Below are 19329 nucleotides of genomic sequence, written 5' to 3'. Positions count from 1 at the left end.
GTTCACCCCAAAAGGGCTACATCTCCGGGTCTGCTCAACTGCAAGACCCCTCTGGCATTTAATATAGTTAAGATTACATAATTTACATGTCTTTTACATCTCTGCCCTATAGGCGACACATCCACTATACAACATCTACCTCGATTGATTATTACATGGTGATCCATTTTAGAAGCGGCCAAATTGAACCATAAGAACAAAAAAAATAAAAAATAAATACCAACTTAGATTTCCTAGTCTGACGGTACCCTAACTAGGGGCTTGACCGATTTATGACCAAACACTAGCATATCAAGTCTTACCATTACATAACCAAATTCTATTATAGAAATTTAAACCTACATAGGCATTATCCGATAGAGGTATTCGTTTACCATATCGTTTTAACCATTAATGTCGATCAAGTTTATGGGTTTGCTAAATTAACTTTTATTTAAAAATTCACATTAATCCACCATTAATACTTAGTCCATGTTAATAATATGTATTAACCCAAGAATGACGTAGTCAATATGAAATTAATAACTTGTATTAAAGTATGGATTCACTAAGTGTTGGTTATCTAAATCCAAATATTATTTAATAATCTGGGATTAAATAATATAAAAGAAACTGAATTTAAAATTAAATAATATAACAGAAATTGAATTTAAATCTCTTAAACTAAATTTAACTTCACTTACTAATTTGATTTTTTTCTTTATTTTTATATATTATATACATTTTATTTTTTTAACAATTTATATAAAATAATAAAAAATAATAATTAAATAAAAAAACTTTTTTTTAATTTTCAAAAAAAAAGAAGAGGGAAGGTACCCACGTGGACACCCATGTGCCCCCCCCCCCCCCCCATGGCAGCCCATGCTACCATTGGTAGCGCTGCTACCAAATGGTAGCAGGCCGCTACCTTTGGTAGCACTGCTACCATTTGGTAGCAGATCGCTACCAACTGGTAGCAGTAGCTACCTGCTGCCTCCCAGCCTGTTAATGATAAAAAAAATTTATTTTATTTTATTTTATTTTATTTTTGTTTCAACATATACAATTTAGTAATAATAAAAATAACAAATCTCCAAATACACATCACACAGTCTTATAGACAGGGATATAAAGCATTTTCCAGCAACCTCTCCATTTTTATATATATTTTTTTTGAAAGAAAATCACATTCCAGCAATCTCCCATTTTGAAAGAAAATCACAGTCCATATATTTTCCAGAATGCTCATAATAAACAACCAATAGGGGAACTATTTTTTTGAAATAAACATGAACAAAACAACCAAAACAAAACGTAAAAACCCCCATTTTCCATTTATCATAGAATGTCAAGATTTTCAAAACAATAGAAGAAATTGTTGAATAACCCTCCCATTAAGCAAATCTTTGGCACAAGGAAGCTCTCTTCTCACACAAAGACCCAACAAAACTAATCTTTAACAATTTTTTTTCTACAAAGAAACTTACTCATGGGCAAACAATGGAAAATCTGAAAACCAAAATTGCAAGAACAACATACAAGCCTCTTTTTTTTTCTTTTTTTTGTTTAAAAAAAAAAACAACTTAAACAAATCGATAAAAGAGATTCCTACCTCAATAAGCTTTCCTGGAAGGATTTTGATGATGAGCCCCCAAATCTGCTGCTCTCAAACTCCATCTTTGTCCAAAATCCCCAATCTCCCCTCCAAAAACCATTTTTTTTTTTTTCCAAAAAGATGACCCAAGGAAGGAACCCCCCCAAAAACATTTCCAAAAACTAGGTTAAAATGAGAAACCCTATTTTTGACCTAATTTTCAATTTCAAATTTAGGCATTTATTTTTAAAATAAAAGAAAATGAAAAATGGAAATCATTCCTTTCTATTATTCAATACATCTTATTCGCTTTTCCTATTTAAAATTAAAATGCTTCTATTTCTTATTTAATTCTAATTTTAATTTCTCCATATTACTTTAGCCAACATTTATATTTCAAACTACTAACAAGGGTTAGGTATTTAAATTAATTTAAATTTCCAAAAATCAATCCTGTATACTATATTAACTTTACAAGTAAAGAAAATAATAATTTCTTTTAAATAATAAAATTTACCCTTTCTATCCCAAAATGCGAAAATGATAAATTCATTTCTATTTCCCAAATGACTTTAAATCCTTCCTTTCTAAAACGCATATCTCATTAAATTCGTTATTATTAAAATTAACTATTAAACTAACTCGCTATAACATAATAAAGTGACCTTTTTAATAAATGACTAATCTCATGAAAGAAATCTATTTATTTTAATTCCTTAACTTTTAATGCATAAATGTACACATTATTTCAATTTAAATGCTTTAAGCTTGCTACAATTATAATTAAAGCGATCTTTTTAAATTAACAATTAATCATATAAAAGAACTACCTATTTTAAATTTCTAAATTACTAATGCCTACATCTACTCATTAAATTGAATTAAATACTTAGGGTAACAAACTCCACTTACCTCGTGCAAGGCACGCAAGCCAAGGAAGTCCACCAAATCACATGACACGCAACCCAATGAAAAGAAAGCCCCACGAATCCACACATGCTGCTCACTTGACCATGGCTATGGCAAGATGAGAGTTTTATGACTGCCAAATCTGAATTCTAAGGATGAAGGAGGTATACTCAACTCTACAAATCCCAAAGGAGATGAACCTCGCCCTAGGCGGTGTTGTACTTGCAATCTCCTACACCCATGAATTCATGCAAGCATACATATACATATACATATTCAATGAGGGCGTTAGCTCGAGATTTATCACAAGAGTTAGGAAACAATTACATTTATACAAGAATCAATGTAAGAGCACAATAATAAGTATGCACAATTATTTATATTATCTAAACTACACATTGCATCACGGTTAACCTACCATTCAAGAATGCCACATGGGAAGTCAATCAAGGTCAAATGGGTTTTACAAGTCCGACTAGGGTAGGGGCATTACAAAGACAACTGAGGGGGGTGAATTAGTTGTCACAGATTACCAGAACTATTAGTAATTTGAACTTTAATACCGAAACCAAAACATTAATACTGGAATAGCAGTTAACCCAATTAAGCATAAACAATAATCATAGAATAAATACCATCCACATGACACCAAGATTTGTATGTGGAAAACCCAGTAAAGGGAAAAACCATGGTGGGAAGCCTACGCATAGTCAGGTAATACTTCTACAGTAAGTATGTGAATTACAATTGAGGGGACTGCACTTGCAGGAAGGCCAACAACTTAGAGCACACTTCTCATCACAAAATGAGCCTCACTGACTACATAGAAATCCAAACTACAATCCGAAGAAGTGTTGAACTGTGAAAGATAGCATCTACTATTCCTGACTATAGTTCTGGTTAAGCTCAATACTAGAGGACTAAATCCTTTTACATAAACCCAATTCGATCTCCAATGATTGACCAACTCCTCTGCCTAAATGATATTACATTATTCACACATTACATTCCTCGAACATGACCTCTAACCATAACCATGATGATTTACAATGAGATCTTATATCTATATATACAAACCCTCAACCATAAAAAATTAGGTCGGCCACCAGATAATAAACCAATTACATAATTACAAACAATGTTAGCCTTACACCAAACAAATAATATCAACACATAAGACATCCCAAAAATATATTGAGAGGTCCAATCCACATGTTACATTAAAGATGGTCCATAACTTAGATCAATCGGGACCCAATATATGTCCATACACTACAACAATGATCTCCATCTACCAAGTCTCAAAAATGATCACCAACAACATCATGAAACTCCACCAGAAGCTGCACCAACACCACTTGTGCAATTCATCAAATATCTCCATCAAAAGCTCTATCAGTGAAACCCTTGCTAGAACCATAAACTAAGCTTCTAAACATACATGATAGCATCCAATCACTAGACCAAAACCAATTGACCAAATATGAGCATGAGTAAAATGAACAAGCCAATTCCATCACCAAACTTTACCAGAGCCTTCTCGACCATGCCGGATCCAAATCAACTAGAAATCACTCAACCTACTGGGACCAGAAGGGTGTCAGTAAAGCATCCAAACATCTAGTGTTGGTATCAATGACAAAACATCAATGCAACACATAATCAATTCCACTAAATGACCAACAATCTCCCCCTTTGGCATTGATGGCAACACTAGATGTGAAAAACATCTAAGTACCAAGAAATGCCAAACAAGTCTCCCTCGATGGAAGACAACAACAATCTCCCACATACAACTCTGAATATCAATATTTCTCCTCTTTACTTTTCTTATTCATATCTCTCCCTCTATGACATTTTATTTTTCTTTCTTTTTCTTTTTCACATTAATATCTCTCCCCCTTTGACATCAATGCCAGAAATCTGACAAAAATATCAAAGCAAAAACATAAACCACTAAATCACAAAGCTGACTACTCTCCCTGAGTAGTAGCATCCCACATCAGTTCTAGAATGAATAGTATCTCTAATAATGCATGTCAAACTGATTCCAAACCACATCAATCAAGTATCTACCGGAGGGGAAAAATATGCCAATTTGTCTCTCAGATACTCAAATTATTCCTTGGGTAAAGGTTTAGTGAAAATATCTGCAATCTGCTCTTTAGTGTTTAGATAAACCAGTTTAACTTCATTTACTTCCACCTTTTCCTTTAAAAAGTAATACTTGATAGATATGTGCTTTGGTTTAGAATGAAATGTTGGTATTGTTGGCATTTGACATTATAACAGACAATGGGAGATTGTTAGCATTTCAATAAGGATATTGAGAAGGTTGTTGATGATTATGGATATAACTGATTAAGGATGTTTACTATCTTGATATTATTATTTTGTCATTGATGTCAAGATATTGATTTTCTAATTTAGTATGATGTTGCCATATCTTGAGAAAAATGATTTGAAGAGTATAAAGATGTCGGTAAAAGACACAGTAAGAATATGATGAATAAGGGGATGAATAAGGTATTCAATGGGCAACTATTACCGAGTCAGACAATGATGAGATCATGATGTTTAGATTGTTTTAAACATCATACATATGTTGTAAAATTGTAAGGTTAATACTATACTATGTTACCGAGCAAAGAACCTAGTCAGTAAACCCTAAGGAACCTAGTCGGTAAACCCTAAGGTTATCACTATCAGTTAATGAAGGCAGAATGTCTACCGAGTGAAGTTTAGTATTCACCGAGTTATTATCGAGTTGTAACTGAGCTGTAACAAGATACATTAAATGGTTACATGTGTTATTTAATAAAGGAAGTTGATGAGCTGGAACTAATTAAATGATTGGTATGCCATGCATGAAGTTTGTTAATGAATCTATGGCAAAGGAAAATCAGCATGAAGATGTACAGCTTAGATTGAACCGCAATACCCTAGCACAAGTTCCAAGAAATGTATGCAAGTTCCAAGGTAGGGTAAAAAATTTTTAGATCAAAGGATACATTCAACTTGGTCAAAGTTTGAAGATTTGATGGCTATGATTGATCATGGGAAATGTGATGAAGGAGATTAAGCGATTGGCGAATTGTTTATAAATAGGGAACTATTGATAAACAATGTATGCAGGCAAATGTATGCACAGGGATGCTACATAGTGATTATCGAGCACAGAAGCTTGAAGACCTGTTTGAATAACAGAGTATAGAATCTTAGCAGATGGACAAGATTAGTTCTATGTCTAGATTGTATTGAGAAAATAAGAATCTGCTTTAGCATTTTAGATGTGAAGTTGTACATAGATTTTTATTACTGTTAGTTTGTGAAAGTGACAAAAAATCTCTTAACCAAGTGGACTTAATAGTCTTATTTGTAAAACCCTCTAGCAAGGTGATATTTTGATTGAGTGTTTGTAATCCTTTAACAAGGTCACTTCTAACAAGGTGAAGATCCTAAAAGATCAGGGAAATCCCTTAACCAGGTCACATCTAGCAATGTGTTTGTAATCTTTAACAGGATTTTCTTTTAACCGAGCATGCTCTAGAAGAGTATATTTCATAGTGGGTCCGAAATCTCACAGTGGTTTTTTCCTATTTGGGTTTCCACGTTAAATCTGGTGTTATGAGGTTTATGATGTTTATATGCTTTTGAGTTTGCATGTTTAGCAGTTTTGATTATATTACTAAAGTATATGTTACCGAGGTTGAATCTGATGTTTTTATGGAAGATTAAGTTTGTATGATTCACCCCCCCCTCTCATCTTGTTGGCTATTGGATCTGTACTTACATTAAGTATCAGAACTATCAGGTATTTTGATGGTGTTTTGATTATCATTGATGGACACACACTTACTTGATGTATGAGTTATGCTCAACCAGTAGTTGTTCCAACTAGTATTGTATGTCATTGAATGTGTAGTCTTTAGACTATCAGTATTTTGCAGAAGATGCTTTACCAGTCATAGATTGATTGAAGACCCCAAGCAGTATGAAGACCCCAAGGAGTACGAGGGTCTAAAGTGAATGAAGGACTTGAGTGGTAGTCAATTTTTTATCAAAACACTACGATCTTCCAATCTTCATTTTTGACAACTGGTAATCGATATATTGTATTAACTGATACATATCTGTGATGAGTTACCAATTGGTATTATTGTAATGTGTGATGACTTATCATCCACCGACACTTTGGCGTTGTTTTTTTACCATTTTACCAAATGTGTCTAGATGCACTGTACCTAGGAACTTGTAGTCTAATCTTATTGGACCAACATGAAATCAGATTCCTTTATAAGGACATCATGTCTAGGTTTTGTATGTTATACAAAAAAGGGAAGGTTATTATGTGCGATCATTCAAGAGAAGGTTAGGTCTATGTGAAGAGATAGAGTGTGCAGATATAGAAAATTGCAGTAATACTGAAATGCATTAACAAGGAGATGTCAAGGATCTAATTAAGCATGTTGTGCTATTATCTAGATCATTCACTTGTTGATTACTCACATCTTCGACAAGTCTAAAGCCCTTAACCGGGTAGGCTTAGTAAAGCCTTTGTAAATCCTCTAACAAGGTGGTTCACAACTGTGGATCTTAAATCCTCTAATGAGTAGTCGTTAATAGGACTTATCTCCTAATAGAGATCTAGATTCCTAACAGGATCTGTTCTGGTGAAGAACATTGTATGACCTTAACTAGTTTGGTTACTATTCTGCAGATAGTCACTTGTGAGTTTATGCTCACCGTGGTTTTTCCCATTTGGGTTTCCACATCAAATATCTTGTGTTATGGTGATTGTGCTCTTGTGGGTGAATTCTTTGTTTGCTATTTAGTTTGCATTTATCTTAATTGGTCTATTAGTGAATCTGTTGCACTATTTATCTGCTAAACTATTTAAGAGTTTGCTTACAGTATTTTTTGGCATACTAATTCACCTGCCCCTCTTAGTATTCATCAATTGGTATCAGAGCCAACCTTTCTATAAGTCTAACCACTTGGAAGGAGATATGGGGGAATACAGTGTGAGAGAAATTACTCATCATCTCACTCAGACTGAGAGAGCCTATGATGAACTCAAAGTCAAGTATAAAGCCTCTTTGGCCAAGAGAAGAGAGCATGTTGAGAAACTAATGGAACTTACTGAAAATAGCTCTTCTGATGAAGAAGACATGGATTCCCTAGTTGAAGAAGTTGAAAAATTGAATGAATCTAAATCCAACTTGAGAAGGGAGTTGGAAGGATTGACTATTAGAATGTGTCAGGAGCTTGAGAATAGAAGGAAAGCTATAGATCTGGTAAAAGACAAAGATCATAAGATCTCCAAGCTGAAGCAAGAAATCAATACCCTTACCATTTATCTCCAGGAGAGTAAAGTGGAAAAAGAAGAAATGCAAGGTGAACTAAACATGTCTATTTTTGAGAATGCAACCTTGATGGAATCAAATGCTACTATTTCCAAGGAACTTACTAAGTCAAAGGAGATACTTGCCAAATTCAATCAGAGTACTGCTAAGCTAGAGAAAAAGCTAGAATCGGCAAAGCCAGCAAAGGATACCACTAGACTTGGTTTCTCTAGGTATGAGGAAGGTGAGACCTCTGGAACAAAAGCTAGAGCTTCAAAGAAGCAACCGACATCCAAGGGTAAAGGTAAGCAAAAGTTTAAACCTGTTTGCTTTAATTGTCTCAAAGAGGGACATACTACCAATGTGTGTAGAAGCAAGGCCTACAAAAATTTTCCTTATTTTGAAAACAATGTGCCTAGATCCAATAGATTCAATTGAAACTATTATGCATGCAACAAGTTTGGGCATAGAGCATTTGAATGTAGGTTAGTTTTGCAACACTACCCGAGATATCCTCCAAAGACTCAAGGAGTTATCTCAAAACTTTCTGTGAACCAGAATCCCAACCCGTACAATACCTATGACCATCGATCAGTCGGTTATAAAGAGGCAACTAGTTGGAGAGCAATGTGTTTGATTTGTCATGGTAGTGGTCACACTGCTGCAACATGTAGAAGGAAGAATGGAAGTATGAATGACGGACCATGGAGAACACCTAGAATGGTATGCTATCATTGCAACAAACCGGGACACATTCCCAGAACTTGCAGACTGAGAAAGAACCTATCAGGTGATATACCAATCACTCCAGAAGGGAATATTGATGTTGAAACTGTTCAAATGGAAATGAATAAAACTTGGAAAAAGAAAACAAAAGAAGAGTCATAGGATGAACCTGTTTCTGCACCTAGTGTGGAAGTTTATGAACCGGCAAACTGAGCTTTAGGAAAGCTTAGGGGGAACATATCGGTGAAATATTTTGAACCTTGGGTTTATATCAGTAAATAACTTTATCAGTATATGTTACTTGTTAATCGGTAGAAGATCTAAAGTGGTAAAAGGCAAAATTAGGGTTTGTACCTTAGCGGTGATGCATTTATTATGGTAGGTGAGAGTTTGTTTAAAAGGGATTTTTGTCATCATTTTTACTTATCTATTTTTGAAAGAATAATTTTCAAGAGTAGAGCAACCATAGCGATTTATTTAGCATTTAAAGAAATCTTGTACAAAATCTTGCAATCATTTTCAAGCAATCAGTGAAGAACACTAAGCGGTGAACTAGCGACCGAAGTGGTGTATTGTGTGTGATATTAGCAAAACCTAAATTTCAGATTGTGAAGGTATTTTTCAAAATTCATTCTTATCATTTGGTTATGGATTCTACATCACACTCTAGTTCTAGTGCACCTGTAGATACACCTAAGTTTCTTCAGATCAAAATGACATACGATTCCCTATCTCAAATTCCCGCTGGAGTTATTGTCGAGGGAGATATTTCAGGGTATATAGACTATAAGTTGGAAGACCTAGGATCTCTAGTAATTCACTCCCAACTAAGTTTGTTATGTGGAGATGACAATAAGATTAAACTAGAGTATAACATCCTTGAGAAGATGAAATTGCACAATGTGGTATACTTTCTGAAAGAATTATCAGAAGAACATATTCCCATTATCCTCAGTAGAGTGCATGGTGACAAGGTGTACCTCGAGCAGATCCATGACATCACACTGGAAGCAATTCATGTCGTCATCGGATTCTGCAATGTTAGAGAAGTACCATGGTGCAAGAGCACAAGCCTAAATTTCATAATTTATTGATTGAAAACTTGATTTTTTTGATAGCAAGGTGTTGGGAAGGATCAAAGAATCCTTTGTTTATGTTTCGTTTTGTAATAAGGTCCTAATTGTCCATTTTGTAAGGCCTAGTGGCCTAGGGTGCATTATAAACCCTATGGTCAACTATGGTCAAAGGGACTTAGGATGAGTAGATTTAGGGATTCAAGGTTGTTTTGGTCTATTTATATCCATTTCAATGTGTTTGGGTCCCTAGGTTGATGATAAAATTAGTTTGAATGGAAAAATGCCAAAATTGTCAAAATTTGTCAAAAATTGACAAAGTTGTCAATTTGTAAAGCAACTTTTTAAAAAGTTGTTGTAATTGGTTGCCCAATGTTCATAACCATTTAAAATCAGTTTGAAAATGTTGGGACAACTATAAAATACCTCAACAAACTTGTGTGAGGGTTGTTGTGGTCGAAATTTGTAAAACTTGATATTTGAAACCAAATATTGATAACTTTGCACAATGTCCCATTGTGGGGTTATGGGGATGGAAATAGGTGAGATGGGATGTTGAATTTATTCTCTTAAAGGTGTGAGGCTTAGTTGGATTGAATACTTAAAAAAGAGGGTTTGTTGCTTGGTGGAGCAAGTGAGTAACTTGGAACATTTTCAAGTTGTTTGAACCATACCTCTACATCAAATTGGTATCAGAGCCCAGCAAAAGATCTGGGCTAGGAAAGTTGTTTATGTTGTGTTTGGTTGCAGGTGTTGGAACTACCTAAATATAGAGGAATAGGTTGAGGAGAGAACTTGTTTGTGGTTTCCAAAAGACTAGGGAGAGAGGAAAAAGAGACTCCTAGGTGAGGCAAAGGAAGTGTGAGTTTGTGTGGATGCTCAAGGAACACCTTGAGTTGCAGCCATTGGATACTCCATGGATGTGAGTAACTGAGATGATGATTACCATTTTTAAGTTCATAGCAGAAGCATGAGGATAATGAGAGAATTATGAAAGGAAGAGGCAGAGATAAAGATGAAGACAAAGACAAAGTTTCAGTCCAAGATACAAAATTTTCTTGTAGGTTGTTTCCAAGGGACTTGGAAAGATTTCAAGGTCGGTAGTATGGTGCAGGAGCACCTAGTTTCAAGAGGTTCCATAAGGTCAAGAGTGATGTCATGAGTAGTTTTAATCATTTTTGAGCTTATAAGGTCTATTTGAGTCATAGTAAATCATAATGTAAGGCTATGTAAGCCATTTTTCATAAATTGTCCAAAAGGTCCTCATGAGGTTGAAATGTTCCAAAATGTGTTAAAAGACCCAAATAAGGGTAATAAAGATGTAAAATGCATAAATGAGGAGTTCCAAATTGTTTAAAGGGTATTTATGATAGTTACCAATGATGGGAATCACTATTTAAATGATGTAATGTTGATCCAAACCGAAGAGAAAGAAGGAGTACATTTTGTTTGAAATTGGGAATTCAAAAACCTTTATTTTGAAGTCCTAAAATAGTTATCTTCTCTATTTCTAGGCCTTGTACAGCCATTTAAGGTCTGGAAATGGTGTATAATTACTATGAAAAGTTAGGTCAATGAGTTAACCTTCTTTTGGCTTTAGTTTGGTATTTTTTTATGAAGGAATGAATGAGTTATGTTAGTTTTTGTAAAACCAGTTTGTACACCCTCATTTACAGAGGTGTGTGCAAGGGTTTGATCATATTCCAACTTTTAACAATGGGAAAAATCTAAATCTTAGTTATTTTGAGAGTAGATTAAAGGGTATTTTAGATGGATTTTATTTCATATCAAATAAATTTGTATTTTGGGAGATATTTGATGCCCTAAGCAGACTGTACATGCACATTTCTTCTTTTTTCTATAATAGTCAAAATGGTCTCGGTTCAGAGACCATAACTCATAACTCCACTATTGGATTGTTCTCAAATTTAGATATAGTTTTAGAATCCTATTTTTCTACAACCTCACTAAAGCGATCTTCCAAATATGCTTGGGTTTGAAAGTTATTAATAACTGCGTACGGGTATATCAAACTATCATTAACTGGGACAACATGATGCATTGTTTGGGTCTTGAATAATGTTTAAAGGGTTATAAATTATATGAAAGGTTTGATATTGGATTGGTTGGTTGATAATAATCTTGTTAGATGCCTCAAACATATCAAGGTTGTAGATTAATGATTATTTTGGGTCATTGAGCAGCCTAGGATTAGGACTCCATGGTTGATTTTGGGGTTCTTGGTTGGGTTTTCATGATGCTTTGCAAGATAGGCTCAGCAAGATGGCACATTTCTTGCCATGTAAGAGTAAAAATGATGCAACCTATGTAGCAAATTTTTATTTCAAAGAGATTGTAAGGATACATGGACTTCCTCTAACAATTGTGTCTGATAGGGATGTGAAATTCATTGGCCATTTTTGGAGAACCTTATGGAAGAGGTTGGGAACAAACTTGGACTTTAGTTCAGCCTACCATCCACAAACAGATGGGTAAACTAAAGTTGTGAATATGTCCTTGGGAAACCTATTGAGATGCTTAACAAAACAATATGGAGAGAAGTGGGATGTTGTACTTCCACAAGCTGAATTTGCATTCAATGATTCTGTGAATAGGAGTACAGGAAGGAGTCCATTTCAAATTGTGTATGGGCAGAATCCAAGAGGCATCTTGGAGTTGAGAGACCTTCCATATGATGGGCAAACAAGTGATCATGGTGAACAATTTGCTGATAGCATGAAGGAAGTGTATGATCAAGTAAGGTTAGCCCTCCAAAAGAGTTCACAAAAGTACAAGGAACTTGCTAATAAGAAGAGGAGGGATGTGCAATTTCAAATTGGTGATATGGTGTGGGTGTACCTGAGGAAAGAAAGATTACTAGAGGGGAAGCATACAAAGTTACTCATGAAGAAAGTGGGTCCTTGCAAGGTTTTGAAGAAACATGGGTTGAATGCCAATGAGATATCTCTTCCCTCTAACCTTGGTATTTCTCCTATCTTTAATGTATGTGATCTAACACCCTATAAAGAGCATGTTTCTATAGGTACAAACTTCCATGTGGAGGAGATTCAAGAGGACATTGCTGATATACCTCCTCATGCACCAAAGAATCCTGAAAAGATCATTGATGAAAGGGTCATTAAGAAGACTAGAAATAAAGAATACAAAAAATAAATTGTGAAATGGGAAGGACAACCTATTGAAGAGGCAGTATGGATGGATGAGGCAGAAATTCTGAAGCATGACACTTCATTGGACCAACTTATCTCATGTGGAAATGAGATCAACTCACCCTGGGAGTATGGTGCAGGGCACAAGCCTAAATTTCATAATTTATTGATTGAAAACTTAATGTTTTTGATAAAAAGGTGTTGGGAGGGATCAAAGAATCCTTTGTTTATGTTTTGTTTTGTAATAAGGTCCTAATTGTCCATTTTGTAAGGCCTAGTGGCCTAGGGTGCATTATAAACCCTATGGTCAACTATGGTCAAAGGGACTTAGGATGAGTAGATTTAGGGAGTCAAGGTTGTTTTGGTCTATTTATATCCATTTCAATGTGTTTAGGTCCCTAGGTTGATGATAAAATTAGTTTGAATGGCAAAATGCCAAAATTGTCAAAAATTGTCAAAAATTGGCAAAGTCGTCAATTTGTAAAGCAACTTTTTAAAAAGTTGCTGTAATTGGTTGCCCAATGTTCATAACAATTTAAAATCAGTTTGACCATGTTGGGAAAACTATAAAATTCCTCAACAAACTCATGTGAGGGTTGTTGTGGTCGAAATTTGTAAAACTTGATATTTCAAACCAAATATTGATAACTTTGCATAATGTGCCATTGTGGGGTTATGGGGATGGAAATAGGTGAGATGGGATGTTGAATTTATGCTCTTAAAGGTGTGAGGCTTGGTTGGAGTGAATCCTTAAAAAAGAGGGTTTGTTGCTTGGTGGAGCACATGAGTAACTTGGAACATTTTCAAGTTGTTTAAACCATACCTCTACATCATACCAGTTCTACGGAAGGTCACCAAAGCTAAAATGGCAGAGCTCACCGCTTCTGTGAGTGACCAATGGGAAATGACCATCAACACCATTATAGATGATCTGGTGAAATATTGTTGCATGGTGACTGGTTATAAGATATTTTATGCCAGCATAATGAATTTTGTCCCTACTGCTACTGTAAATGCTGCTTACAGGATGATTAAGGAAGATACTGAATATGACCTATGTACCTATTTATGGAAGAAATTGTTGGAGAATCTAAAGTCCATCAAACAGGACAAACCACTGAGGTTCAATTTTGGCTAACTTCTAGTCGGTCTATTCTTTTATTTTCAAGGTTATTTCCCTAGAGTAGGTGATGTTCAATGGTCTACTGACCTACTGTTTTCCAGACAGATTAAGGAGAGTCTACAAGCAGTGGGAACTGCATATCTTGAGGTTCTAAATAAGTATTTTGATGAATTCAAACTAAAGATGAACTAGAGAATGAGGATATCTGGTGATTTAGTGAAGAAGTATGAAGATGACATCTACTTCACAATAAGGACAAATCACTGCATAATGGAAGTGGTGGAACCTAGAAAGGAAGTAGTTGACCGTATGGGGTATGAAGTGGTGAATGACATATTGATCAGGTATGCCTCTACCCTACTTGCCTCACCACTAGATGCAAAGAAGAAAAGAACTGGTACCTACTTGGAGAGGGTCACACCGATTGAGGAACCAAAGCAAAAAAAGAGCAAAGCAGTGCCATCGATATCAGCACTGGCTACATCTGTCAGTACAAAAGTGACCAAGCGGTCACTAGCCAAAAAGAAACCTAAGATTATTCTGGCAAAAGTATTCGAGAGGAAGTGAAAATCTAGGACTCACTCACTGGAGTCAAAAGACACTGAACCAGAGATTGAAATAGAGAAGTCAAGGCAATCAAGCAAAAAGTCAAAGTCTTTTGGTAATATACTAGCAACTTCTACACTGGTAAATATAGATATTACTTCTTATAAACCAATGACACATTCTTAGAGGACAATAAAGAATATTAGGAGGAAAGTGCTTGATGACTTACAGGAATATTTTGATGACTTTAATGATAGTGAGAAAGAGGATGTAGAAAAGGAGGTCATTAAATATTTATGTATTAATGATCGGTCACCTTCTGAGATTTAATCTTTTACTCCAAATTATTTGTATGATTCTTTCGATAATAAATGGCACATTGCCATTGAAAGAGAACAAGAGATCAGGGAGAAAAATTTTGCACAGTACTTTCCTAATGCTTCAAATTCTGAGTTATTTGAAATTATTGATAAGTACAAATGCATTTTCTTTATGAGAAGAAGGCAACTCAGGTTATTGGAAGGTAAATCCTTTGAAGTAGAAAAAGATATACATATACAGGTTAAAGTTGTTGTCGAAATGCACCAAGCATCTGAAGTCACTAGGCAGGCTGATCAAGAACTTAACCTATCCTTAGTCAAACTGGTTGAAGTATTTGATAGTCAAGGTGAAAGGGTGACAAAACAAAATGACCCTATTGATATTGATGAATTAGATAATGAGGATGTCACTCTAGACAAAGAAAAAGTTGAGAAAGAGAAATAGGACAAAGAGAAAGTGGAGAAAGAACAAGAAGAAAAAGCAAGGAAAGAAGAAGCAAAGAGGAAACAAGAAGAGAAGAGGAAAGAAGAATATAAGAGAAAAGAAGAAGAAAAGAGGAAGGAAGAAGAAAGGAAGAAGGATGAAGAGAAGAAAAAGTAGGAAGAGGATAAGAAGAAGAAAGAAGTGGAGAAGAAACAAGAAGAGGAGAAAAAGAAAGAGTCAAAGAAGAAGAAAGAAGAAGAAAAGAAAAGAGTGGAAGAGGAGAAAGAAGCAGTGAAGAGAAAACAAGAAGAGATCAAGGCCAAGAAGGAGGGCAGACTCCTAAGGAAACTGATGATCAAACCAAGCAAGTTGATTCCACCAATCCTATTGATCTAACTCTTGCATGTCTAACTCAATCAACAAATGAGTCTGAGCTACTATGAAGAATTAAACTTTCACAGGAGAGATTGGAAGAATTGCAGAAGAAGAAAGAATAAGATGTCATACAAATTGTTGTTGACACCCTTTCCAGTCTAATTCCCGGTACTAACCTCCCCAGTACCAACTCCTCTCTATCCAAGCTCAAAATTCTTTGTACTATAGTGGAGGACCAGGTACAATGCTTGAAGAATGTTGCTCAAGCAACTGCAAGAAAGAACCATGAAAAGGCACTGAATATTGCCTTAGTCAAGCAAATGAATGAAATCATGACACAACTAATGAAGCAGAAGGATGATATCAGTGTTGCTATGGGTGAGGGTAAATTATTTTTGAGTAAAATCTACCAAACCCATCTCTTTTGTGAAGATGTTCTCAAATGGAAAGCTCAACTCCAATTGGAGTTACAGGAATACATCTACAACTTCAAGATGCCCTATGATTTATTCATTGTCTATGGACAAATTGTTCATCATTTTCAGCATCAGACTGCCAAGATGGATTTAGAAATCAGCAACCAGACTTAAGATTTGCAGGAGCTTCAACTGCTCCTATTGCCAAAATTGCAAGTTCTTCGGAGATGTTTTCTCAACTTGGAAGCTATCATGGTAACTCAAGAGATGAGTACCATGGATGCAATGGAAGAACTAGCATTCCAGATAAAGTTTGAAAGTGAGATTGCTACCTTGCTACTTGAGTCATGGACATTGGACATGAAGACTTTTGTGCAGAACTTTAAATCTATTTTTGAGAAATTTCATTTCTTATTGTCATGAACATCTACTCTATTTTATTTTATAAAACGGATACTTTGCATTACTTTATCATTGTTGGCAAAGGGGGAGTAGTGTACATTAAAATTTTGGTGAATGTTACCATTTTATGCACTTGTAATTTTTGCAAAGGGAGGAGAATATATGCTTAGGGGGAGTAATTTTGATTATGGCATCATTTTTTTTTGTAAAGCACTTAGATGTCAAAATTTTCCTAAGTGCTACCATCAATGCCAAAGGGGGAGATTGTTGGTATTTTGATGGTGTTTTGATTGTCATTGATGGACACACACTTACTTGATGTATAAGTTATGCTCAACTAGTAGTTGTTCCAACCAGTATTGTATGTCATTGAATGTGTAGTCTTTAGACTATCGATATTTTGCAGAAGATGGTTTATCGGTCACAGATTGACTGAAGACCCCAAGGAGTATGAGGATCTCAAGCAGAACAAAGGACCTAAGTGATAGTCAATTTTTGATCAGAACACTACGATCTTCCAGTCTTCATTTTTTACAATCGGTAATCAGTGTATTGTATTTGTTGGTATTTTTGATGATTACGTTGTGATTGTCATTGATGGACACACACTTGCATTGAGATCACTTTTGTATGTATAAGTTAAAGCTCAACCGGTACTTGTTCCAACTGGTATGATGCATTATAGTCCTTAGACTATTGGTGTTTTGCAGAAAGTGATTACCGATTTGAAGCGGTATGTTGACCCCAAGCGGTTCAAGGATCTCAATCGATACGAAGAATCAAAGTAACAGAACACATATTTCCCAGTCTTCATTTTGTCAAATCGGCAACTAGTATTTTGCTTTTTGTATGAACTGACATTTTGTGATGAGTTACCATCCACTGATTGTTTGACAGTGTCGACACTTCAACGGTGCTTTTTGTGTCATGTTATAGAATATGTCTAGATGCATTTAAACCTAGGAAATTGTATTGTAATCCTATTGGACCGACATGAAATCAGATTCCTTTATAAGGACATCATGTCTATGGTTTTAGGTTGTTACTAGGGTTTAAGGTGGTTGATGAGTTAGAGAGAGTATGAGTGTGTAGAAGACTGAAGTAATGCCGAAATTCATTAGGAATGATCTATCAAGGATCTAACCAAGCAATCTATGCTATTAGCTAGATCAATCACTTGTTGATTAATCACATCTTCGACAAGTCTAAAGTGCTTAATTGGGTAGGCCCAAAAAGCCTTTTGTAAATCCTCTAACAAGGTGGTTCACATCTGTGGATCTAAAATCCTCTAGCAAGGTAGTCTTTAATTAGACTTATCTCCTAACAAAGGTTGATATTCCTAATAGGATCTGTTCTGGTAAAGAACATTGTATGACCTTAACCGGTCTAATTCCTATTCTACAGATAGTTACTTGTGAGTTCAATCTCGTCGTGGTTTTTCTCATTTGGGTTTCCACATCAAAATATCTTGTGCTATGGTGTTTGTGCTTCTGTGGGTGAATGCATTATTTGCTATTTGGTTTGCATGTGTGCTAACCAGTTTGTCCGCTAAACTATTTGACCAGTTTACTGTTAGTCTAGCAAAGTGTTTAAGTACAAATATTTTTGGCATACTAATTCACCCCCCCCTCTTAGTATTCATCAATTGGTATCAGAGCCTACCTTTCTATAAGTTTAACCACTTGGAAAGAGATATGGGGGAATACACATTGAGGGAAATTACTCATCAGCTCACTCAGTCTAAGCAAGCCTATGATGATCTTATGGTCAAATATAAGGCATCTCAAGCAAAGAGGAGAGAACATGCTGAAAAGTTGATGGAGCTATTTGAAAATAGTTCTTCTGATGAAGTAGACATGGAAGCCTTGATTCAAGAAGTAGAAAAGTTGAATGAATACAATTCCAACCTAAGAAAACAATTCAAAGGACTAACTATTCGAATGTGTCAAGAGCTTGAGAACCAGAGGAAAGCTGAAGATCTAGTCAAAGACAAAGATCATGAAAACTCCAAGCTGAAGCAAGAGATCAGTGCCCTAACTGCTCAAATCCATGTGAGCAAAGTGGAAAAGGAAGACATGCAAGGAGAACTAAACATTTGATAGTTCTAATACTTAATGTAAAGTACAGATGCCAATAGCTAACAAGATGAGAGGGGGGTGGTGAATCATACAAACTTAAACTTCCATAAAAATAATAGATTCAACCTCAGTAACTTATACTTCAGCAATATAACCAAAACTACCAAACATGCAAACTCATAAACACATAAACATAGTAACACTCATAACACCATATTTAATGTGGAAACCCAAATAGGTAAAAACCATTGTGGGATTTTGGACCCACTAAGAAATATACTCTTATAGAGTATGCTTAGTTAAAAGCAAATCCTGTTAAATATTACAAACACATTGCTAGATGTGACCCGGTTAAGGGATTTCCTTCAGATCTGTTAGGATCTTCACTTTGTTAGAAGTGACCTTGTCAAAGGATTTCAAACACTCATTTAGAATGTTACCTTGCTAGAGGGTTTACATATAAGACTATTAAGTCCACTCAGTTAAGAGATTTTCTGTCACTTACAAAATAACAGTAATAAAAATCTATCTGCAACTTCACATCTAAAATGCTAAAGAAGATTCTTATTTGCTCACAACAATCTAGTCATAGGACTTATCTTGTCCCTCTACTGGGCTCTCTACTCTATTATTCAAATAGGTCTTCAAGCTTCTGTGCTCAGTAATCACTATGTAGCATCCCTATGCATACACTTTCCCGCATTCATTGTTTATCAACAATTCCTTATTTATAAACAATTGCTAACCACTCAATCTCCTTGATCACATTTCCCATGATCAATCTTCGTCATTAGATCTTCAAACTTGACCAGGTTCAATGTATCCTTTGATCTAAAAACATTTTAC

This window comes from Cryptomeria japonica, chromosome 6, assembly GCF_030272615.1.
Source record: "Cryptomeria japonica chromosome 6, Sugi_1.0, whole genome shotgun sequence".
NCBI lineage: Eukaryota > Viridiplantae > Streptophyta > Pinopsida > Cupressales > Cupressaceae > Cryptomeria > Cryptomeria japonica.
Note: the sequence above shows the minus strand (reverse complement) of the source record.